Consider the following 26,732-nt stretch of genomic DNA (forward strand, 5'->3'; position numbering starts at 1 on the left):
AGCCATCTGGTCCTGGGCTTTTGTTTGTTGGAAGATTTTTAATCACAGTTTCAATTTCAGTGCTTGTGATTGGTCTGTTCATATTTTCTATTTCTTCCTGATTCAGTCTTGGCAGGTTGTGCATTTCTAAGAATTTGTCCATTTCTTCCAGGTTGTCCATTTTATTGGCATAGAGTTGCTTGTAGTAATCTCTCATGATCTTTTGTATTTCTGAAGTGTCAGTTGTTGCTTCTCCTTTTTCATTTCTAATTCTATTGATTTGAGGCTTCTCCCTTTTTTTCTTGATGAGTCTGGCTAATGGTTTATCAATTTTGTTTATCTTCTCAAAGAACCAGCTTTTAGTTTTATTGATCTTTGCTATCGTTTCCTTCATTTCTTTTTCATTTATTTCTGATCTGATTTTTATGATTTCTTTCCTTCTGCTAACTTTGGGGTTTTTTTGTTCTTCTTTCTCTAATTGCTTTAGGTGCAAAGTTAGGCTGTTTATTCGAGATGTTTCCTGTTTCTTAAGGTGGGATTGTATTGCTATAAACTTCCCTCTTAGAACTGCTTTTGCTGCATCCCATAGGTTTTGGGTCGTCGTGTCTCCATTGTCATTTGTTTCTAGGTATTTTTTAATTTCCATTTTGATTTCTTCAGTCATCACTTCGTTATTAAGTAGTGTATTGTTTAGCCTCCATGTGTTTGTATTTTTTACAGCTCTTTTCCTGTAATTGATATCTAGTCTCATAGCATTGTGGTCGGAAAAGATACTTGATACAATTTCAGTTTTCTTAAATATACCAAGGCTTGATTTGTGACCCAAGATATGATCTATCCTGGAGAATGTTCCATGAGCACTTGAGAAAAATGTGTATTCTGTTGTTTTTGGATGGAATGTCCTATAAATATCAATTAAGTCCATCTTGTTTATTTTATCATTTAAAGCTTGTGTTTCCTACTTATTTTCATTTTGGATGATCTGTCCATTGGTGAAAGTGGGGTGTTAAAGTCCCCTACTATGATTGTGTTACCGTAGATTTCTCCTTTTATGGCTGTTAGTATTTGCCTTATGTATTGAGGTGCTCCTATGTTGGGTGCATAAATATTTACAATTGTTATATCTTCTTCTTGGATCGATCCCTTGATCATTATGTAGTGTCCTTCTTTGTCTCTTCTTGTAGTCTTTATTTTAAAGTCTATTTTGTCTGATATGAGAATTGCTACTCCAGCTTTCTTTTGGTTTCCATTTGCATGGAATATCTTTTTCCATCCCCTTACTTTCAGTCTGTATGTGTCTCTAGGTCTGAAGTGGGTCTCTTGTAGACAGCATATATATGGGTCTTGTTTTTGTATCCATTCAGCCAATCTGTGTCTTTTGGTGGGAGCATTTAGTCCATTTACATTTAAGGTAATTATCGATATGTATGTTCCTATTCCCATTTTCTTAATTGTTTTGGGTTCGTTATTGTAGGTCTTTTCCTTCTGTTGTCTTTCTTGCCTAGAGAAGTTCCTTTAGCATTTGTTGTAAAGCTGGTTTGGTGGTGCTGAACTCTCTCAGCTTTTGCTTGTCTGTAAACGTTTTACTTTCTCCATCAAATCTGAATGAGATCCTTGCTGGGTAGAGTAATCTTGGTTGCAGGTTTTTCTCCTTCATCACTTTAATTATGTCCTGCCACTCCCTTCTGGCTTGTAGAGTTTCTGCTGAGAGATCAGCTGTTATCCTGATGGGGATTCCCTTGTGTGTTATTTGTTGTTTTTCCCTTGCTGCTTTTAATATGATTTCTTTGTGTTTAATTTTTGACAGTTTGATTAATATGTGTCTTGGTGTATTTCTCCTTGGATTTATTCTGTATGGGACTCTCTGTGCCTCCTGGACTTGATTAACTATTTCCTTTCCCATATTAGGGAAGTTTTCAACTATAATCTCTTCAAATGTTTTCTCAGTCCCTTTCTTTTTCTCTTCTTCTTCTGGAACCCCTACAATTTGAATGTTGGTGCGTTTAATGTTGTCCCAGAGGTCTCTGAGACTGTCCTCTGTTCTTTTCATTCTTTTTTCTTTATTTTGCTCTGCAGCAGTTATTTCCACTATTTTATCTTCCACCTCACTTATCCATTCTTCTGCCTCAGTTATTCAGCCATTGATCCCATTTAGAGGATTTTTCATTTCATTTATTGTGTTTTTAATTGATGCTTGATTCATCTTTAGTTCTTCTAGGTCCTTGTTAACTGTTTCTTGCATTTTGTCTATTCTATTTCCAAGATTTTGGATCTTGGAAATAGAATCTTGGATCATCTTTACTATCATTATTCTGAATTCTTTTTCAGGTAGACTGCCTATTACCTCTCCATTTGTTAGGTCTGGTGGGTTTTTATCTTGCTCCTTCTCCTGCTGTGTGTTTTTCTGTCTTCTCATTTTGCTTATGTTACTGTGTTTGGGGTCTCCTTTTTGCAGGCTGCAGGTTCGTAGTTCCCCTTGTTTTTGGTGTCTGTCCCCAGTGGCTAAAGTTCGTTCAGTGGGTTGTGTAGGCTTCCTGGTGGAGGGGACTAGTGCCTGTGTTCTGGTGGATGAGGCTGGATCTTGTCTTTCTGGTGGGCAGGTCCACGTCTGGTGGTGTGTTTTGGGGTGTCTGTGGACTTTTTATGATTTTAGGCCACCTCTCTGCTAATGGGTGGCGTTGTGTTCCTGTCTTGCTAGTTGTTTGGCATAGGGTGTCCAGCACTGTAGCTTGCTGGTCGTTGAGTGAAGCTGGGTGCTGCTGTTGAGATGGAGATCTCTGGAAGATTTTCGCCGTTTGATATTATGTGGAGCTGGGAGGTCTCTTGTGGACCAGTGTCCTGAAGTTGGCTCTCCCACCTCAGAGGCACAGCACTGACTCCGGTCTCCTCAATTTGGGATGATGTGTTGTCTATTCATGTATTCCACAGATGCAGGGTACATCAAGTTGATTGTGGAGCTTTAATCCGCTGCTTCTGAGGCTGCTGGGAGAGGTTTCCCTTTCTCTTCTTTGTTCTCACAGCTCCTGGGTCTCAGCTTTGGATTTGGCCCCGTCTCTGCGTGTAGGTCGCCGGAGGGCGTCTGTTCTTCGCTCAGACAGGACAGGGTTAAAGGAGCAGCGTCTTCGGGGACTCTGGCTCACTCAGGCCGGGTGGGAGGGAGGGGCACGGAGTGCGGGGCGAGCCTGCCGCGGCAGAAGTCGGCGTGACGTTGCACCAGCCCAAGGCGCGCCGTGCGTTCTCCCAGGGAAGCCGCCCCTGGGTCCCGGGATCCCGGCAGTGGCGGGCTGCACAGGCTCCCGGAAGGGCGTTGTGGGCAATGACCTGCACTCGCACATAGGCCCCCTGGCGGCGGCAGCAGCAGCCCCAGCGTCCCACGCCCGTCACTGGGCTCCGCGCTTTCAGTCGTGACTCGCGCCCGTCTGTGGAGCCCCTTTAAGCAGCGCTCTTAATCCCCTCTCCTCACGCACCAGGAAACCAAGAGGGAAGAAAAAGTCTCTTGCCTCTTCGGCAGCTCCAGAGTTTTCCCGGACTCCCCGCCGGCTAGCTGTGGCACATTAGCCCTCTTCAGGCTGAGTTCTCGCCGCCAGCCCCAGTCCTCTCCCTGCGCTCTGACCGAAGCCCGAGCCTCTGCTTCCAGCGCCGCCCGTCCCGGCAGGCGAGCAGACAAGCCCCTCGGGCTGGTGAGTGCCGCTCGGCACCGATCCTCTGTGCGGGAATCTCTCCGCTTTGCCCTACCCAGGTATGTGGGGAGTTTCTTGCCTTTTGGGAGGTCTGAGGTCTTCTGCCAGCGTTCAGTAGGTGTTCTGTAGGAGTTGTTCCATGTGTAGCTGTATTTCTAGATTTGTAGTTTTAAAGAAGGACTTATGTTGAATTTTGGTTGAACGCAAATGTGTGCTCATTGGTTATATATTTTAAACAAAATGTTGCTTATAAATTTGATATTACATCAATATGCTAATTCAAATTATCCTGCTAGCAACTGGGGTACCTTTCATAGACATGGGTTCTGATGAAATGTTAATAGACGTTTCTTTGTTGTAAAGCTCTTTCTCAGAAACATACACTCACAACCCAATTTGTTTCCCTAGGTTTATATGTTGGGAGGAAACACACACACACACACACACAAAACACCAAAGATTGAAAAGACCTTAGAGGAAATATATCAGAGATTGGTTTATCACAGGATATGGTGTTAATACATGGGAGATAATGTGCAATCTGTGATTCAAAAAAGCTTAAAAATTAATTGGGTACTTGTTACTTTTGAGAAGCAATGTCTATCTCTTTATATATGGGCACATTATCCAGGCAAATCCTCCTTGTAGTATGGCTGTCTATGTAGTTTCTTCAGTTGTTGTGGATATCTGTGGTTAACGTCTTGTAGCCCTACCTCTGTACTTTGTAGTCCTCCCTAGTCCAGCTCACTGTTATCACAGTTTTACTATCCTACAAATTCTTCTCTCTTCCCCCACCATCTGAGAAACTGGAATACAGAGGAAGTTTAGAATGGCAGGAGAAGCAGAAAGACATTTGTCAATTTTCTCATTATTATTTCTACTGAAATTCGTTTGGGACTACCATATTTTAATTTTCCAGTCTTCTGGAATCTTATTAAATGAGTACAAATGGTTGAGTAAATATGTTAATCTATTTTCCTAACACCCAATAAGTATGCAGCCAGGATTAGTTCATTTATGCAAGTTCCCGTATTCCAAGGACTTTACCTCTTTGCTAATAGCTGTTTATGTAAGATATTTAATTTCTGCTCAATTACCTAAATTTCTTTTATTCATTTTCCCATCTAAATACTTAATAAGAAAATGAATTAAATTGTTTGCCAGTTTTATTCATCATTTATTTCAAATGTCTTCATTTACTGGCAGAATTTTCTTCTAATATATATCTTTAGTCTCCATTGTTGTAGTAGTGTTCTTCAACATTTATTAAGAATCGCTACTACACTGTGTACAATACAAACACATATAAAGACAAGTCCTTGCTTTTGTGGACATTTCCTCTTATGAAACATTTTATAGGATGGTACAGAGAATTGGTAATATGTAAGTTGCTTTAGGACTTAACTGAGGTGGATAAAAGGGTCCACAAGTGGGCTTTCTGATAATTTTATACAATTCACTTTACTACACCTTTTAAAGCTCCTTTGTTTCACTAGATTCCTTTCTCTTTTCTTGTTTAATGTTAACTAATACAATATACTTTTATTATAGTTCTTAATGTATACTTAGAGATGTGATAACAAAATATTAAGAGCATAAGCTTTGGTAACAGACAAATATGTGTTCATATTCTGGCTCTATTGCTTATGGACTGTGTGGCTTTGGGTAGTTATTTAATATCCATAAGTCCTCATTTTTATCTATAAAATAGGAGTATAATATTATATCTATCTTGAAGGGCTACTGTGGGGATATAACAGAATAATACCTATAGAATACCCAACATTATGCCTAAAATAAACTAGATGTTCAAAAATGTTAAATATTATTATATGACTTTCCATCCCAATTCATTTTTTCTCATTTTTTAAAAATTACAACTTTATTGAGGTATAACTTACATACAGTGAAATTAACTAATTTTAAGTATACAGTTTCATGAAATTTTATTATTGTATACAGTCGTGTAACAAGTCATGTAGCATCACATTTCCATCAAGTCAAAACTTTCTCTTGTGCTCGCTCCTTTGCTGTCAATATCTTCACTCAAAACTCATGCCTTGCCAACTATAGACATTCTTTTTTGTCACTATGTCTTTAGTTTTCCTAGAATTTCATTTAAGAGAATTTACATTGTATACAGGCTTTAATGTCTTACTTCACACTATAATGCTACTGGGATTAATCCATGTTGTATGTGTCAGTAGTCAATCTCTTTTAGTTGCTGAATACTACTTCACTATAGAGATATACCACAATTCATTTATCTGTTTACCCATTGATGGTCATTTTAGTTATTTACAGCCTTTGCCTCCTATGACTAAAACTGTTTTAAAAATTAGTTTACAAGTCCTTTTGTGGACATGTGTTTTCATTTATCTTGAGTAAGTTAGGGGAATAGGATTATTGATAACTGTATGCTTAACTGTGTAAGAAACTGCAAAACTGTCCAGTTCCTCCACATCATCCACAAACTTGATATTATTAATCTTTTAAATTTTAGGGTTTTAGAGTACTTGCAGAGAGGTATCTCCTTGTGGTTTTGTTTTGCCTTTCCTTAATAACTGATGATGCTGAGCATATTTCATCTGCTTATTTGCCAGTCGGTTCAACTATGTCCATTTCATTATTGGGTTGTTTACCTTCTTATAATTGATTAATTAGGACTTCTGTTATAACGTTAAGTAGAAGTGATGAAAGTGGACACTCTTGCCTTGTGTTCAATATTAGGGAAAAAACGGGCATTCTTTCAGCATTAATATATTAACTGTAAGCTTTTCATCAATATCCTTTAACAGAGTAAGGCATTTCCCTCTATTTCTAGTTTGTTGATAATTTTTTCTTTTATTGTTAATGGGAGTATGTCTTGTCAAATGATCTTTTACATTAATTGAGATGATCATAAGGTTTTTCTTTTTTAGAATCTTAATATAAGTTGCATCAATTGATTTTTGTATATTGAGACAAATTTGTATTCCTATGAACATCATTTGTTCATGATGTTTTATCCTTATTAAATGTATCATGACTCAATTTGCTAAGCCTTTATTATGGATTATGTGTCTTTTCTTGAGAGACATTTGTCTGTAGTTTTCTTTATGCATGCATAATATCTTTTATTTTCTGTTGTTCATATCAGAATAATGAGCTCAGAAGTATTCCTAACTCTTCTACATTTTAGAAATGTTTCTGTAGAATTGGTATTATTTCTCCCTCAAATATTTGGTACAATTTACCAATGAACTTACCTGGGCCTGAAGTTTTCTTTGTGTGAAGATTTTTAACTGTAAAATTACTTTTAATAAATTAAAGGACTGTTCGGTTTATTGATGTTATTTTTCTTCTTGATTAAGATTCCATACTGTGCCTTTCATTAGTTGGGTTCATTGTTGAAGTTATTGCTATAAAATTTTCATAACATTCCCTTAATCTCTTTTTAATGTCTGTAAGATCTGTAGTTATGTCCACTTTTTATTCATGAAAATGATTTATCAATTTTATTATTTACAAAGAAGTTTTGTTTCTGTGGTTTTGTCTATTGTTTTCTCTGTTTTATTGATTTATGCTCTTCATTATTGACTTCCTTCTTCTTGCTTCAGATTTGATTTGCTCTAACATTTTTATTCTTAAGATGCCAGATGCTAAGTATTTCTATTCCAGTAGTTCAATCTGGAACTGGGGAAATAACCACAGGATGAGTTCCAAGACTCACTGTGAGATGCACTGGAGCTATAAAATCCATTAATCAAATGGCCTCCATAAGCCTCTACTCTGACTGAAGTACCACAGTGACACTTTGGCTCTCTTAGAATCAAGTGTCTGTTTAGATTCAGTGACCAATAGTCCTCAAAAGGTCTGATTATTTCATTTTCCCTAGTGTACATTCACCCTGGTAAAAGGCCATAGGTCCATTTGGGGAAGTCTAGGAGAAAGATTAACACTATAAATTTTCTATATTGTACCAAGATTCTTCCCCTAGGGGACTCAGCTTCCCCTTCATTTAAGGGGTTCTGAATCTGTAAACTGATTCAAATCCGGGAATTGATTTAGAAGTTGTGACTTTCTGTTTTTATAATTCCAATTAAACTTTCATTCACTTGACCTAGAACTTTCTTGCTTATATAAACTAAGTAAGAATTTAGTAGACTTCCTATTTATTTCACTTCTAGAAACCCAATGGTTAACTAGCCGGTGCCATAGGTCTGCAAGAGTCAGATTATTCTGACTGCTGCTTTGGCTCTGCTGTCCATTACAGTAACCACATCCACCTTGCTTTTGGAGGTTGAGTCCTGCCATTTGACCCCTGTCTTCTTAGGATCTGACTACTCCCATTGCACTTAGGTTTTCCAATTGAGTGTCTGGGATTCCTTCTCTATGGTCTGATCTACATTAAAAAATCACAGAGCTCATCAAGGATACTGGGGCTTCCTTCAGAAATTTATTTCTCAAAATATTGGTGAAAGGTATGTCTTCTGGACCCTCCCAGTGTGGCTGATTAGGTCTTGAATCATAAATCCACTATAACATTCCGGTGTTCCTAAGCCTTTGAGTCTCTTCCTCTACATTAAACCATGGGAGGTCTCATATTTCCATTCACTCACAGTGGGCCATCTTTTGGTGCCTGTCTCAACCAAACAACCAAAGGAACAGTTAAAGCCCTTTCTAACTTCTGAAACTGAAGTGTTAAATATGGAATCTCTGTTTAGTGAGTCTATATCAATAAATTCATCATGATCCAAATTTATGTTCTTTCCACCATTATCCTACACCTTTAATATCCATTCCCACACATGTTCCTCAGATTTCTGCTTGTATAAATTAGAAAACTCAAGTTGTTCTTTTGGAGTGTAGCACACCTCTTCATGGAACACACTTTGTATCTCACCTTTAGGGGCCTGCTGGGCTTAAGTTTTGTTATAGGTCTAGAAACCAAGATGGGTAACAACAATGGATCCTGAGGAGAGTCAGCATTGTCTTGCATGGTATCCACCTCAGGGGGTGGCAATACTATTTCTTCAGACAATGCAGAGTTAATCCCCACATATCAAGATAAAATGGTTGCTACCACTGTGAGTGGAGAGGTAGGTACCACTGTGGTTGGGAGACCTCTTCCATTAGCAAAGAAGACACATCACAATTTCAAGGCTCATTATCCTCAGCTTCATCAGGGCCTTCCCATATTCCCCATGCCAACTTAAAGGATCCTATTCTTTTCCAATCAATACACTCATTTTAACAGCAGACACCCTATGAGGCTGAGAATTCAATTTGCATTGTAATTCAGCCAATTATAGGATGAGGTTGTGTGTATGATTTCAGCCCTGTGTCTATGCGAGATGAGGTTTTCCATCAGGGTGCACACAGAAACTCTTAGGTCATTTATAGTGTTCTTGAGCCGGGAATTTGAATCCCTGAGTGCATCCTTTTATTTCAGCACTTTGTCCAGCAACTTTAGGAGCAACCAATCAATGTTATTACATTCCTTAGTTTTCAAAAAATGTTCAAAGGTATCATATTTAGAGTCGCTTAGCTCCTTGCTTCTTATAAGTGGTTGATTAGGACTATCCAATGCTTATATCTTGTATATCTCTGTAAACAGTTCATACCATGCACTATCAGTGTTCTTTTTACTACTGGAAATAGAGTCATTAACATCTTTAAACATAATCAGATTAGACAATCATTCCAGAAACCCCAGAACTATTTCAAAAAATTCATCCTTAAAATTTTGTTCATTTAGAACCACTCTTGGTATCCAAATCTGTATTAGAGTTCTCCAGATAAACAGAAACAATAAGATATATATATATATATATATTTATATTTATATTTATATTTATATTTATATAAAATCATGGAGGCCAAGAAGTCCCACAATCTGCTGTCTACAATCTGGAAAACCAGGAAAGCTAATAGTCTAATTCAGTCTGAGTCCAAAGTCCTGAGAACCAGGGGAGCCAATGGTGTAAGTTCCAGTCTGAGTCCAAAGGCCCGAGAATCAGGAACCAATGGTGTTAAGTCAGATCTGAGTCAATAGCTTGAGAACCAGGAGAGCTGATGTCTGAGGTCAGAAGAAGTTGGATATCTCAGCTCAAGAAAAAAGTAAATTTTCCTTTCCTCTGACTTTTTGGTCTCTGTAGGCCCTCAGTGGATTGGATCATGGCTACCCATATTAGTGAAGGCAATCTTCTTTACTCAATGTACTGATTGAAAAGCTAATCTCTTCCAGAAACACCCTCACAAACACACCCAAAAATAATGTTTTACCAGGTGTCTGGGCATCCCTTAGTCCAGTCATGTTGACATAAATTTAAACATCATGCTAGACTATATGGTAATTATGCATATAATTTTTGCTGCCATCCTACTATTTTTAAAGATTTTTTACTAGTAGCCATTCTAGTGTGTGAAATTGTATCTCATTATGATTTTGATTTTAAATTTCCTAATGATTAGAGATGTTAAGCATTTTTTCATGTACTTATTGGTCATTTATATATCTTCTTTGGAGAGATGTCTATTCAGGCCCTTTTACCATTACTAAATTGGGTTGTTTTTTGTTGCTGTGTTTTAGGACTGCTTTACATATTCTGGATATTAATCCATTATTAGATATAAGATTTGAAAATATTTTCTCCATAGCAAGGTTTGCCTTTTACTTTGCTGTTAGTATCTTTTAATGCACAAAATTTCTAGTTTTGATGAGGTCCAAAGTATCTCTTTTTTCTTTTGTTGCCTTTGCTTTTGATGTCATATCCAAGAAATAATTTCCAAATCCAATTTACTGAAGCTTTTCCTCTCTTTTCTTCCAAGAGTTAATATTTAGCTTTTATGATTAGGTCTTTGATCCATGTTTCTTTAATTTTTGTATATGATGTAAGATAAGTGTTGAAATTTATTGTTTTGAATATGGACATCCCATTTTCCCAGCATTATTTGTTGAAAAGATTGTCCTTTATCCACTGAATTGTCTCGTAAACCTTGTTGAAAATCATTTGACCACATATTTGAGGGATCCTTTCTGGACTCTTCATTCTATTCCATTGGTCTATATTTCTGTCTTTGTGCTACTTACTCCCATACTCTTTTCATTACTGAAGTTTGTGGTAAGATTTGAAATGAGAAAGAGTGAGTCCACCAATTTTATTCTCCTTTTTCCATATTATTTTTGAGTTTCCATTTGAATTTTAGGAAGGATTTTTCTTTATTTTTGCAATTTTTTTTTTGGATTTTGATATGGATTTCATTGAGTCTGAAGTTTATTTTGGAGGTTCTTAACATATTTACAATATTAAGTCTTTCAATCCATGAACATGAGATGTATTTCCATTTATTTTTTTCTTCTTTAATTTCTTTCAGTGGTGTTTTATAGTTTACATGGTATGTCTTTCTCTTCCTTGGTTAAGTATATTCCTAAGTATTTTTTTTCTTTTTGATGCTATTTTAAATTATTTCGCTTTTGGATTGGCCATTGTTAATGTATAGAGAAGCAAATTCTGCTGAATTTATTTATTAGTTCTAACAGTTTTAATGGAATATTTAGGGTTTTATACATATAGGATCATGTCATCTGTTATCAGAGAAAATTTTACATCTTTATTTCCTTTTCTTGGCTAATTACTCTGGATAGAATTCCAATACTATATTGAAGAGAAGTGGCAAAAATGAGCATCTATGCCTTTACTTGTCTTAAAGGAAAAGTTTTCAACCTTTCACCATTCAGCATTATGTTATCTGTGAAGGATTTCATATATGACCTTTATTATGTTGAGGTGGCTTCTTTCAGTTTCCAGTGTGTTGAGTGTTTTTATCATAAAAAGTTGTTAAATTTTGTCAAATGATTTTTTGCATTAATTGAGATGATCAAGCTTTTTTTCCCCCTTCTTCTCCATTCTGTTAATGTGCTGTATTACATAGACTGATTTTCTTTTATTGAACTATGCTAGCATTTCAGGGTAAATCCCACTTGATCATGATATACAATCCCTTTAATATGTTGTCAAATTTGATTTACTAATATTTTGCAGAGAATTTTTACATCAATATTTACAAGGCATAATTGTCTTTAGTTTTATTTTCTTGTAATGTCTTTGTCTGGCTGCATTCATTTTCTAGGGCTGCCATACATAGTACTGCAAACTGGGTGGCTTAAAAAACAAATTTATTTCGTCACAGTTGTGAAGGGTAGAAGTCTGAGATCAAGGTAGCAACAGTTTTTTCCTGAGACATCTCTTTTTTTCTTGTAGATGGCTTTCATCTCTCATTGTCTTCTTATGGTCTTTACTCTGTTCATACATATGTCTCATGTCTGTTTGTGTGCCCTAATTTCCTTATAAGGACACAAGTCAGGTTGGATTAAGGTCCACCCTAATGACCTCTTTTTAAGTGAATTGCTTTTTTCAAGGCCGTATCTCTAAGTACAGTCACATTTTGAGGTACTGGGGGTTAGGACTTCAACATATGCATTGACAGGGGACACAATTCAGTCCATAACACTTCTTTTTCTGGACACCCCAAATTTATGTTCTCACATTAAAAATATATTCACTTCCATCTCAAAAGCCCCAAAGTCATAACCCATTCCAGTATCAACTCCCAAGTCTCAAAATTCATCTAAATATCATCTAAGTCAAGTATGGGTGAGACTTGAAGTATGATTCACCTGAAACCAAATTTTTCTCCAACTGTTAATTTATCAAACCAAATGAGTTTTCTGCCACCAAAATATAATGATGAAACAGGCAGAGTATAGACATCTCCATTCCAAAAGGCAGAAATCGTAAAGAAGAATGGGGTCATGGGTTCTAAGCAAGTCCAAAACTAATCTAATTTCATTAGATTTTAAGATTCTAGAATTATCCATTGTCTCATTGCTCTGTCCTCTGTGTCAATGTGGGTGGCGATCTCACGTGCTAGATCCATTGATGTGGCTGCCCAACCCTTGTGGCCCCGTGTGGTGGCATTGTTCCTTAGGCCCTGAGCAATGGCCTCACCCCTGAGATCTCAGACAGTGGAAGCCTGGCTTGCTGAAACTGAGGAATAGATTTCCTTGCCTCCCCTAACCTGTGCCCTCTGGGCCTGTGGTGTGAGTAGCAGCCCTGTTAATCTCTGAATCACCTGTGGAGTATATTCTTTCCTTCTCTTGAAGGGTAAGTCAAGTTAGCAGCCAGATAGCTATATTATCCTGCCCTGTACAATCCCAGACATCCAACAGTCTTCCTTAATTTTGCTCCATCTGTTTCCTCTTTAGTTTAAGCTGGCAGTGTTTATGCTGGAATAACCTCATCTCTATTCCTGCCTTCTGCTGAGATGTTTGATTAGATCCATGAGTCATACTCATAATCTCGTTATTGAGTGTTTATTCAGCCAAACACTTAGTGTTCTCTCTAGAACTTACTTTCTTATGTTTTGCAATGTAGATAGGCTAAGAATTAACTACACACTGAAGTTCTGGTTCCTTTCTGCTTAACAACCCCTCTTTCAATTTTTCTCTTTCCTCTTGTATTTTATTACAAGTAACAAGGACAAAACAGGTTGTACTTCAGGACTTTGTTTAGAAATTCCCTCAGCTAAATACCCAAGTCCACAACTCACAAGTTCTACCTTCTACAATATGTTAGAATATAATTAAGGCAAATTCCTTTCCACTTTATAGTAATGATCACTTTTCCTCCAATGTCCAAAAACAAGTTCTTTGTTTCCATCTGAGGCTTCACCAGGATGACCTTTAAAATCCATATTTATACCAATAATGTCTTTAAGTTAATCTAACCTTTTTAACATCATCCTAAAAATTCTTCCATCTTCTACCCATTACTCACTTCCAAATTATCATTTTTTTCTTACATCAAGATTACTTCACAGCACTAAAATCTGTGTACTCCATAGAAACAGAATAAAGAATATCTATCTATCGATCTATTGATCTATTTACCTATCTATGAATATATATATGTATATATATATACATATATATATATATTTATAAATATGTGTGTGGGAGAGAGAGAGAGGGAGAGAGAAAGAGATTTTAATGAGTTGGCTCATACAATTGTGGAGGCTTTGCAGGACCAAAATATGCAAGGTATTTCAGCAGGCTGGGAAGCCCAAGGAAGAGTAGTAGTTTCTGTCTATAACATTGGACAGTAGTATCAGTATTAGGGTAATAAAGGTCTCATAGAATGAGTTAGGAAGGTTTCGTCCATTTAAATTTTTTGTCCGTAAGATTTTCAGAAGGATTGCTGTTAACTCTTCTTTACCCTTTTACAGCTTTATTGAGATGTAACTGACACAACATTATCTAAGTTAAAGGTGTACAATGTGGTTGATTTGATACATTTATATATTGCTATATAAGTACTACCAGAGCGTTAACTAACACCTTCATCACATCACATAATTACAATCTTTTGTGTATGGTGAAACCATTAAGATCAACTCTTTAGCAACTTTCAAGTATATAATAAGTATAATTAACTATAATCACAGTGCTTAAACATCTTATAACTGGAAACTTGTACTCTGACTAACATCTCCCCACTTTCCACCCCCTAGCCCCTGGTAACTAACACTTTATTCTCTGTTTTTATGGGTTCAGCTTTTTATTTATTAGTTAGTTTGTTTGTTTATTTTACACCTTTACTGGAGTATAATTGCTTTAAAATGTTTTTGTTAGTTTCTGCTGTATAACAAAGTGAATCAGATATATGTATACATATATCCTGATATTCCCTCCATCTTGAGCCTCCCTCCCACCCTCTCTTTCCTACCCCTCGAGGTGGTCACAAAGTGCCGAGCTATTATCCCTATCCTATGCAGCTGCTTTCAACTAGCTATTTATTTTACATTTGGTAGTGTATATATGTAAATGCTACTCTCTCACTTCATCCCAGCTTCCCCTTCCACACCTCCTGTGTTCTTAAGTCCATTCTCTACATCTGTGTGTTTATTCCTGCTCTGTCCCTATGTTCATGAGAACCTTTTTTTTTTTTAGATTCCATATATATGTGTTAGCATATGGTATTTGTTTTTCCCTTTCTGACTTACTTCACTCTGTATGGCAGACTCTAAGTCCATCCACCTCACTACAAATAACTAAATTTCATTGCTTTATATGGCTGAGTAATATTCCATTGTATATATGTGCCACATCTTCTTTACCCATTCATCTGTCGATGGACACTTAGGTTGCTTCTGTGTCCTGGCTTGAAGTAATTTCGTTCTCATGCATGCACAGAGCACTACTCAGCCAAACACTCAGATAAACCTGTTGGAGATTTTCAGCGTTCTCTCTCTTTGCAGTTCCCTTTTCTCTAGTTCTTTGTCTCCAAAATTTTAGTCATCTTGGTCCCCCCAAACTCTAAGTTCCATCTCTTCAACTCACTTAGATTTCTGTGTTATGTACACTTTCCCACTCCTGTGCTACTGTATGTAAATTTCCTTCAGGTAACCATAAGCCTCACCTTATGTATTTCATTTCTTTCAAGGACCACTTTCCTATGCTGCTTGTTTTCTATTAAAACAATTGTTCAAACTTTTTTTTTCATATTTTACTGTTGGTTAAGGCAGGAGGGCAAATCCACTAGGTCCCAGGTATATACTTTATAATATATATTTGCTCTTTCAAGTCTCTTGAAGGAATTATAATGGTCTAATTTACCTTTGTATTTATAAGCATCTAGCACAATAGTTGATATTAAATAAATATTTTCTGAAGGAATGAATAAGTAGTTAGATATATCTTTATTAATATCTGCATTATGTGCATTAATAATGTATTCTTTTTCCTTCTTCTTCTTCTTCCCTATCTTACACATGAGCAATGAAACATCTCAGATCATTACAAAGCACTAGAGCATTCAGACTGGTATTTCTTTCTGTTTGAGTTATCTCTGATTTATAATTCCATTTCCGGAAAGTGTTTGTAAAAGGAATTTCCTAACTTCAACATTTTCTTCAAATAATAATTTTAATTAAAGCAAATGTTGTTTTCTGCCATGATACACTAATTCTCTTTTGAGAATTCCACATTTTATGGAGGAAGGGATACATATAAAAACAAGTAATTTCAGTACAGTCTGATGTGATTTCCTATGGAATTACAAAAGATGGAGTGATTATTCTGCTTAGGGCAGTAACAGAAATGCTCACAGAGGAAGTGAAATTTGTGCTGAAACTTGAATAATGACAAGGGTGTTTTAAGATGAATTGGATGTTCATTGCAGCTCTATTTACAATAGCCAGGACATGGAAGCAACCTAAGTGCCCACTGACAGATGAATGGATAAAGAAGATGTGGCACATATATACAATGCAATATTACTCAGTCATAAAAAGAAATGAAATTGAGTTATTTATAGTAAGGTGGATGGATGTAGAGTCTGTCATACAGAGTGAAGTAAGTCAGAAAAAGAGAAACAAATACCATATGCTAACACATATATATGGAATCTAAAAAAAAAAAGAAATAGTCATGAAGAACCTAGGGGCAAGACGGGAATAAAGGCGCAGACCTACTAGAGAATGGACCTGAGGACATGGGGAGGGGGAAGGGTAAGCTAGGATAAAGTGAGAGAGTGATAGTGTATATATGGACATACAAACACTACCAAATGTAAAATAGATAGCTAGTGGGAAGCAGTCGCATAGCACACGGAGATCAGCTCCGTGCTTTGTGACCAGCTAGAAGGGTGGGATAGGGAGGGTAGGAGGGAGGGAGACACAAGAGGGTAGAGATATGGGGATATATGTATATGTATAACTGATTCACTTTGTTATAAAGCAGAAACTAACACAGCATTGTAAAGCAATTATACTCCAATAAAAACGTTAAAAAATGATGTATTGGAAAAATGGACAAGAAGAAGGGTTTTCTGTTAGGAGAATAGTGAATAATTCAGAATTACTAGATTAGAATGGCATTGCAGGTAATGGTGAGATATGATGGTGGAGAGGAAGTTAGGGGCCTTGTGAAGCAATCTGAGTTTTAGAGATAAAGGTAAATCAATGGTGATTTGAGGGGATTTGAACAGGAAGGTGATAAAATAAAATTTCTGTTTTAGGAATGTAATTCTGGGGAAAATGTGGAAGGTGAATTAAAGAGGACAAAAGACCAATTAAAATGCAGTTGTAACTGTCCAACTTAAGGATAAATTAGGTCCTCATATTAGACATAGTGTCAGTAACAGTGGAGATGGACAGTCACTAAATGCCACAATCAGACACATTTCTGATGCAAAATTAAAAAGTATTGTGACCTATCATACAGGAATTATATGTGGAGGGGAATGAGAGAGAGGAATGAGTTAGGGTTAAAGACTGGGTGGAATATTAGTCAATCAATTGAGTGAGGAAGAGAAGGAAGAGTTTTGGGTAGGAGATTTGGGGTGCTTCTATACATGAAATTTATAAGTCAGAAATAGGTCTGTGTTGGAGATAGAATTGGGAATCATCAGAATATAAGTTTTTTTGAAGTCTGTGTTCTTGGATAAGTTTATTATGGGAGAGAGTAAAAAAAATAAGAGGACTAAGAACAAAGGCATACAACAAACACATGAAAGGATGCTGAACATCACTAATCACTAGAGGAATGCAAATCAAAGCTACAATGAGGTACCACCTCACACCGTTCAGAATGGCCATCACCAAAAAATCTACAAACAATAAAGGCTGGAGAGGGTGTGGAGAAAAGGGAACCCTCTTGCACTGTTTGTGGGAATGTGAATTGATAGAGCCACTATGGAGAACAGTATAGTGGTTTCTTAAAAAACTAAAAATAGACTTACCAAATGACCCAGAAATCCCTCTACTGGGCATATATCCTGAGAAAACCATAATTCAAAAAGAGTCATGTACCACAATATTCACTGCAGCACTATTTACAACAGACAGGACATGGAAGCAACCTAAGTGTCCATCGACAGATGAATGGATAAAAAAGATGTGGCACATATATACAATGGAATATTACTCAGCCATTAAAAGGAGCAAAATTGGGTCATTTGTAGAGACGTGCATGGGTCTAGAGACTGTTATACAGAGTGAAGTAAGCCAGAAAGAGAAAAGCAAATACCATATCTTAACAATTATACAGAATCTGAAAAAATAAAAAAGGTTCTTACGAACCTAGGGGCAGGACAGGAGTAAAGACACAGACTTAAAGAATGGACTTGAGGACACAGGGAGAGGGAAGGGTAAGTTGGGAGGAAGTGAGAGATTAGCATTGACATATAAACAATATCAAATGTAAAATAGATAGTGGGAAGCATCTGCATTGCACAGGGAGATCAGCTTGGTGTTTTGTGACCAGCTAGAGGAGTGGGATAGGGAGGGTGGGAGGGAGATGTGAGAGGGAGGGGATTTGGGGATATATGTATACATATAGCTGATTCCCTTTGTTATAGAGCAGAAAGTAACACAACATTTTAAAGCAATTATACTCTAATAAAGATGTTTAAAAAAGTACAAAGGCATAAAGAATGCGAGCATTTAGGAGACTGATGAAAAGAGAAGTGTCTAGAAAGCTGACTGAGAAAAATTAATGTGAGAGGAAAGAGGAGAACAAATAGAAATGTTGTGAAATCCTAGTGAATCTGAGGGTGAAGAATATGAAAGACTTTTTTATTGAGGATAGACTAAGAGTTAAGATGGGGGAAGTTGACTTACAGCTTATGAAACTCATGTACTGAAGTAATTGTGTAGCCACTGACCAGAACGGAAATAGTAGTAAGGAGAAAAGGTCTTGAGAGAAAGTTTTAGTCTAGTTTGTGATGTTTTACATAAAGGGAATTGAAGTGACATGCAAGCAGTGTATTCTGATTGGCAGTGATAGATGCAGGCCGGACCAAAAGAAAAGCCTTATTACTCAAGGAGTTCTGGGGATGGGTGCTAGTGCTTATCAGATTAAATAATGCATTTTTGTTATATCTGATTTAAGCTTAGGGACATAGCCAGGGATGGTAACTTGGCTTCTCATGAATAGCTTCTATTACTATGCTTTGACACTTCTGATTCAGCTCATGGATAAATCTCTGAAGTGTTGCAATATACCAGTGGAAATAAGCGTGCATAGGTGTGTGTGTTACAGATAAACTTGGATTTATAGCTGAATATATAATTATTGCTATGCATATACCAACTACTGTATTATAAATATATGTATGCCTAGTTGCATATATGAGTGAGGTTTGAAAATACTGAAATCATATTTGCAATTATTTAAGATTTTGAAATATTTTCTCCAAACTGCTTCATTCACCAAAAATTACCCTTGATCCTAAAGGTAACTACAGAGCTATGTGATATAGAGACCAATAGTTCTTCAGTTGGAAATGCAAGGATATTTGCAAACTGTCCCATTCTTGCAATGTTCATGACCCAGGTTGTAAAGCTTTTTTTACATCTCATGTCACAAATCAACTAAATTTTACAAGTATATACTGTAGCTTTTTAGTATAGTCTGAAGTCTGGGAGTTTTATACCTCCAGGTTGGTTCTGTTTTTTCACAGTATTACTTTGGCAATTTGGGTTTTTTTTTTGGTTCTATATGAATTTTAGGAATATTTTTTCTATTTATGTCAAAAATGTCATTGGTATTTTGATAGATATTGCATTAAATCTATAGATTGTTTTGGGTAGTATGGACATTTTAAAACTATTCATTCTTTCAGTGTAAAAGCATAGTATATCTTTCCATTACTTTGTATCATATTCAATTTCCTTCATCAGTGTTTTATACTTTTTGGAGTATAAGTCTTTCACCTCTTTGGTTAAGTTTATTCCTAGCTATTTTATTCTTTTTGATGTGATTTTAAGTGGGATTTTTTTACATTCTCTTTCTGATAGTTCATTATTAGTGTATAGAAAAGCAACAGATTTCTGTATATTAATCTTGTATCCTGCAACTTTGCTGAATTCGTTTATTAGCTCCAAGAGTTTGGGGAGATTTTAGGGTTTTATATAAAAAGTATCATATAATTTGCATATAGTGACAGTTTTACTTCTTCACTTATAATTTAAATCCTTTTCTTTCTTTCTTTCTTTTCTTATTTTCTTTCTTTCTTTTTTTTTTTGTCTGATGGCTGTGGTTAGGGCTTCCAATACTGTGTTAAATAGAAGTGGTGAGAGTGAGTATCCTTCTCTTTTTCCTGAATTTAGAGGAAAAGCTTTCAGTTTTGCACCATTGAGTATGATGTTAGCTGTTTTTTGTCATAAGTGTTCTTTATTATGTTGAGATATATTCCCTCTATATCCACTTCCATGAGAGGTTTTTTTTTAATTAATTAATTTATTTATTTATGGCTGTGTTGGCTCTTCATTTCTGTGCGAGAGCTTTCTCTAGTTGTGGCAAGCGGGGGCCACTCTTCATCACGGTGTGTGGGCCTCTCGCTATCACAGCCTCTCTTGTCATGGAGCACAGGCTCCAGACGTGCAGGCTCAGTAATTGTGGCTCACAGGCCCAGTTGTTCCACGGCATGTGGGATCTTCCCAGACCAGGGCTTGAACCCATGTCCCCTGCATTGGCAGGCAGATTCTCAACCACTGCACCACCAGGGAAGCCCCATGAGAGTTTTTATCATGAGTGGTTGCTGAATTTTGTCAAATGCTTTCTCAACATTTATTTAGATAATCATGTGATTTTTATTCTTCTTTTTGTTAATGTGGTGTATCACATTGAATTTTGGTGAATGTAGTACCACCTCTGTGTCTCTGAAATAAATCCAACTTGATGATGGTGTGTGGTTCTTTTTATATATTAATATTGGATTTGGTTTGAAAATATTTTGTTGAGGACTTTCCCATCTTTGTTAATTAGTGCTATTGACCTGTAATTTTCTTTTTTGTGATCTCTGTCAAATTTTGGTATCAGTGTGATGTTGTCCTTGTAGAATGAATTCAGATACATTCCTTCCTCTGCAATTATTTGGAATAGTCTGAGAAAGATTAATGTTTAATTTTTCTCTACATGTTTGGTAGAATTCACCTCTAAAGCTATCTGTTCCTGGACTTTTGTTCATAGGGAGTTTGGTTTTGTTGTTTTTGTTGTTGTCATTTTAACTGATTCAAATTCATTACTGGTAGTTGGTCAGTTCATATTTTCTCCTTCTTCTTGGGTCATTTTTGGGAAATTGTACATCTCTAGGAAATTGTCCATTTCTTCTAGATTGTCCACTTTATTGGTGTATAATTGTTCATAGTAGTCGCTTATGATTCTTTGTATTTCTGTCACGTCTTTTGTAACTTCTCCTTTTTCATTTCTAATTTTATTGGTTTGGGCTCTCTTCTAATTTTATTGGTTTTTCTTGATGTTGTGGCTAAATGTTGATCAATAGCGTTTATTTTTTCAAAGAACAAACTCTTAGTTTCATTGATCTTTTTCTATTGTTTTTTTAGTTTCCATTTCATTTATATATATATATATATATATATATTTTTTTTTTTTTTTTGCGGTATGTGGGCCTCTCACTGTTGTGGCCTCTCCCGTTGCGAAGCATAGGCTCCGGACGCGCAGGCTCAGCGGCCATGGCTCACGGGCCCAGCCGCTCCGCGGCATGTGGGATCTTCCCGGACCGGGGCACGAACCCGTGTCCCCTGCATCGGCAGGTGGACTCTCAACCACTGCGCCACCAGGGAAGCCCTCCATTTCATTTATATTTGCTCTTAACTCTATGATTTCTTTTCTTCTATTAACTTTGTATATTTTTTCTTTTTTTGTCTCTTTCTAGTTCCTTTAGGTGTAAGGTTAGGTTGTTTATTTGAGATTTTTTCTTATTCCCTGAGGTAAGCTTTTATCACTATAAACTTCCCTCTTAGAACTGTTTTTGCTGCATCCCATAGATTTTGGATTGTTGTGTTTTTGTTTTCATTTGTCTCCAGGTATTTTTAAAAAGTTCTTCTTTGATAGCTTCAGTGATCCATTGGTTGTTTAGTAGCATAATTTATTAGCGTCTACATGCTTGTGTTTTTAGCAGTTTTTTTTTTTCTTTCTTGTAGTTGATTTCTAGTGTTGTGGTAGGAAAAGATACTTGAGATGATTTCAGTTTTCTTAAATTTACTGAAGCTTGTTTTGTGGCCTAGCAGGTGATCTTTCCTGGAGAATGTTCCCTATGCACTTTAATAGAATGTGGATTCTGCTACTTTTGAATGGAATGTTCTCTATATATCTATTAAGTTCAGCAAGTGTAATGTGTCATTAAAGGCCAGTGTTTCCTTTTTTCATTTTCTGTCTAGGTGATCTGCCCATTGATATAAGTGGGGTGTTAGAGTCTCATACTATTATTGTGTTACTGTCAATTTCTCCTTCTATGTCTGTTAATATTTGCTTTATATATTTAGGTGCCCCTATGTTGGGTACATGCATATTTACAATTGTATCTTCTTTTGGATTGATCCCTTGATCATTATATTGTATAATGTCTTTGTCTATTATACTTTGTTTTAAAGTCTATTTTGTTTCATGTAAGTATCGCTACCTCAATATTCTTTTGATTTCTCTTTGCATAGAATATCTTTTTCCATCACCCCACATTCAGTCTGTGTGTGTCTTTAGCTCTGAATTGACTCTCTTGTGTGAAGATATAGATGGACCTTGTTTTTGCATCCGTTCAGTCACTCTATATCTTTTGATTGCAGCATTTAGTCCATTTCTACTTAAAGTAATAAGTTGTGTATTATTGCCATTTTATTAATTGGTTTTGGGTTGTTTTTGCCATTCTTTTGTGTTCCTTTATTCTTTTGTTCTCTTCCCTTGTGATTTGTTGACTATCTGTTGTGTTATTTTGGATTACTTTCTTTTTCTTTTGAGTGTGAATCTATTATAGATTTTTGATTTATGGTCACTGTAAAGTTTATATATAGCAATCTATCTATCTATCTATCTGATTATTTTAAGTTGCTGATCTCTTAATTTCAAATGCGTTTTAACTACCTTGCATTTTTACTCTCCTCTACCCACAATTACTGTTTTTGACATCGTATTTCATATCTTTTTGTTTTGTGTATCACTTAATTACTTATTGTGGATACAGATGATTTTACTACTTTTGTGTTTTAACCATCTTACTAGTTTTGTATGTGGTTGACTTACCATCTTACTATATGTTTGCCTTTACCAATGAGTTTTTTCCTTTACTAACTTTCATGTTCCTAATAGTGGCCTTTTCTCTTAGAAAATTACCTTTATCATTTCTTATAAAGCAGTTTTGGTGGTGCTGAACTCTTTTGGCTCTTTCTTCTCTGTAAAACTTTTGATCTCTCCATCAAATCTGCATGAAAGCTTTACTGGGTCGAATATTCTTTGTTGTACATTTTCCCTTTAATCACTTTAAATATATCATGCCACTCCCTTCTGGCCTGCAGAGTTTCTGTTGAAAAGTCAGTTGATAGCCTTATGGGAGTTTCCTTGTAGGTAACTGTTGTCTTTCCCTTAGTGCTTTTAATGTTTGCCATTTAAATTACAGGGCGTCTAGGTGTGGTTATCTTTGAGTTGATCTTGTTTGGGACTCTCTAGGATTCCTGGATCTGGATTTCTGTTTCCTTTCCAAAGTCAGGAAAATTTTCAGGTATTTTGTCTTTGAATATGTTGTCTGTCCCTTTCTCTCCTCTTTCTGGGACCCTTATAATGTTTATGTTAGAATGCTTAATATTGTCCCAGAGGTATTTTAAAGTGTACTCATTTCTTTTTATTCATTTTTCTTTTTTCTCTTCAGCTTCAGTGTTTTCCATTACTTTGTCTTCCAGCTTACTGATCTATTCCTCTGTATCATTTAATCTCCTGTTGATTCCTTCTAGTAGATTTTTCATTTTATTGTATTCTTAATCTGTTTCTTTATATTTTCTAATTTTTGTTAAAAACTCCTAACTTCTTACTCTTTTCTCTGAGATAGTTGATCATCTTTATGATCATTACCTTAAGCCGTTTACTCTATAGACTGCCTATCTTCACTTCACTTAGTTCTTTTGGAGATTTATCTTGTCCCTTCATTTGGAACATATTAATTTATCTCCTAATGTGCTGTTTTTATTTCTATGTATCTCATAAGTTGTTTACATTTCTTGACCTTAGAGAAGTGACCTTTGGTAGGAGACATCTGATGCATACCATCAGTGTACTACCCTCTGGTCACCAGAGATATATGCTCTAGTGATGCTCCTTACTTATGCTCATGGGTCCTTCTGTTGTGGTAACCTGACTACTGTGGGTGGTCTGGTAGGCCTGGTTGGCCCATGCTCTGTTTTGTTGCCAAGCCCTACCTTGTGCAGCAGTTACCTCCTGGTGGTTGGCAGAGCTCAGTCATCAGGAGGCTGACTGTAGAACCCCAGGTGTCCTGGGCCTAGTGCTGGCCAACTAGCAGGCAGAGTTGTGTTCTGGTGTGGGTAGTTGTGGACCCAGAGGTCTTGGATCTAATGTTGGCCTGTTGGTGGTTGGGTTCCAGGGTGTTCCAAAGCTGGTCTTGGTATGCTGGTGAGTGGGCCTAAATACTGGGGCAACTGACTGAGAGGCACAAAGGATCTCAGAGTTTGTGTTGGTCTGCTAGTGGGCAGGTCTGGAGCCCAGGTAGTCCCAGGGCTGGTGATGGACTGCTGGTATATGGGCTGTGTCCTTCTCTAGCTGGCTTCAGGGCTGCAGTGTTCCTGGAGATGGTGTCTGCCCACCAGTGTGTTAGACTGGTCCTGGGGGTTTTGTTAGCCCTCTGCTGGGTGGAGTCAGGTCCTGGGGTCTCTGGTTCTAGGGTCCAGGGTTTCTGGATCTGATGTTGGTCATCTAGTGGGTGGGGTATAACTCACGTGGTACTGTGCTTAGTGCTAGGTCACTGGTGGGCAGAGCTGGGTCCCAGTGTCTTGGTGTTGGTGTGTCAGCCTGCTGGTTGGTGGGGCTTGGGCTCAGATCATTCTGGGCCTGGTGCCTCCTCATGCATTGTTGAGGCTCATACCAAAGTTAGCACTGGCTCACTGGTGGGCAGGGCTAGAGTGCATGGGGTCCTGGGGTTTGTTCCTGCCTACTAGTGGGTAGAGCTGGGACCTCAGGTTTCTGAGTGCATGACCCTAGGGATCATGGTGCTAGCATCTGCACAGTAGTGTGTGGGGCCAGGTCCAAGGCCCTCTGGTGGGTATTGCCATGTCCATGTGTGGCTGTGCACTTAGGGCATCTTAAAGCAGCTTGCCTGCTGGTGAGTGGGGCTGTGTCTCCACCTGACTAGTGGCTTGGCCTGAGGTGTCTTTCCCAGGAATGGTATTAACAGGCTGCTGGGAGTGGCTGGGTGTCAGTGCCAATAATCTAGAAGGAGGGTTTCAAAATGATGCTTGCCAGCACCAGTGTCCAAATAGTAGAACGAGATTCCAAAAATAGCTGTCACTAGTGTCTTTGTTCCCAGGGTGAGCTCCAGTTTCCTCTTGCTTCTTTGGGAGACTCTCCAAGATCAGCAGGTGGGTCTGACCCAGGCTCCTTTCAAATTACTTCTATATTGGGTCCCAGACAAAGCACATGAGATTTTGTGTGTGCTCGTTAAAAATGCAGTCTCTATTTTCCACAGCCTTCTGGGTCTCCCAAAACTAATCTCTGTTGGCCTTCAGTGCCAAACATTTTGGGGACTCATATTTCTGGTGTAGGGCCACCAGGCTGGGGAGACCAATGTCAGGCTCAGACTTATTGCTCCTTAAGGAGGAAATCTGCAATTGTAATTATTCTCCCATTTGTGAGTTGTACACTTGGGGATAAGGGTATTGACTACATCTCAACTCCACCCCTCCAGTACTTCTGGTTGTAGTTCCTTCCCTCTTTCTTTCTTTCTTTCTTTCTTTCCTTCTTTCTTTCTTTCTTTGCCACAGGAGAATCTTAGTTCCCTGACCAGAGATTGAACCTGGGCCCTTGGCAGTGAGAGCACAGAGTTCTAACAACTGGACTGCCAGGGAATTCCCTGTGGTTCCTTCTTTATATCTTTAGTTGTAGAAGATCTTTTCTGCAAGATTCCTGTGTTTCTCATAAACAGTTTCTTTGTAAACAGTTGTAATTTTTGTGTGCCTATGAGAAGAAGTAAATTCAGCGTCTTTCTACTCTGCCATCTGGCCAAGGTCTCTGGAGCTTACCTTCACTAATGTTATTTAAGGTCAGGTTTGACACATCCAACTTTAGTGCCTAGCATAGTAGTTCACATATAATGAGCCATCAATAAATATTTATTACAAAATGAAATTCTAAGTTTACCCTTATTAAAAATTCATAGGTTTATAATTTTACACAAGCTTATATTTTGAGATAGGAGACTGGATGGTCAGTTCTAATATTTTCTTGTATTATCCTTGCCTTCAATTTCCAGCCCTTCCCATTTCCAAGAGAAAATAACTACTCTCATAGACAAGAAACAAAAAGCAATATTTAGCAAGCACAAAAGTTTAGTGGCTGAAGGAACTATCACTTTTATCATTTTTAAATGAGGGTTACATATCTTTTCATAAATTGCAAGTGGTGGAGAATATTAGTCATGAAACTGAGTCTTTCGATTTTTCATCTATTTCTAAAAAAATATTATGGGCTTCCCTGGTGGCGCAGTGGTTGAGGGTCTGCCTGCTAGTGCAGGGGACGCGGGTTCGAGCCCTGGTCTGGGAGGATCCCGCATGCCGCGGAGCAGCTGGGCCCGTGAGCCACAACTGCTGAGCCTGCGCGTCTGGAGCCTGTGCTCCGCAACGGGAGGGGCCGCGGCGGTGAGGGGCCCGCGCACCACGGTGAAGGGTGTCCCCCGCTCGCCGCGACTGGAGGGGGCCCTCGCGCGGTAGCGGGGACCCAGCGCAGCCATAAATAAATAAAAAAATAAATAAATTAATAAAAAAAAAAGTCAGAGCCTTAGAAATAGTCTAAAAAATATATATATTATTCAATGACACACGGACATGCTGAAAAAAATTAAATAAGATGAAAAGGCATATGACAAAAAGGGAGTCTTCTTCTCATCCTAGACAACTACTTTTATTCCCCCAACGATTTCTTGGATATCCTTCCAGAAATATCCCATGTATACATGCAATTATCCTGTATGTGTTGATCTGTAAATCAAAAATTTCACTTAACCATATCAGAAA

This window comes from Mesoplodon bidens (assembly GCF_964165515.1).
Source record: "Mesoplodon bidens genome assembly, chromosome: X".
NCBI classification, from domain to species: domain Eukaryota; kingdom Metazoa; phylum Chordata; class Mammalia; order Artiodactyla; family Ziphiidae; genus Mesoplodon; species Mesoplodon bidens.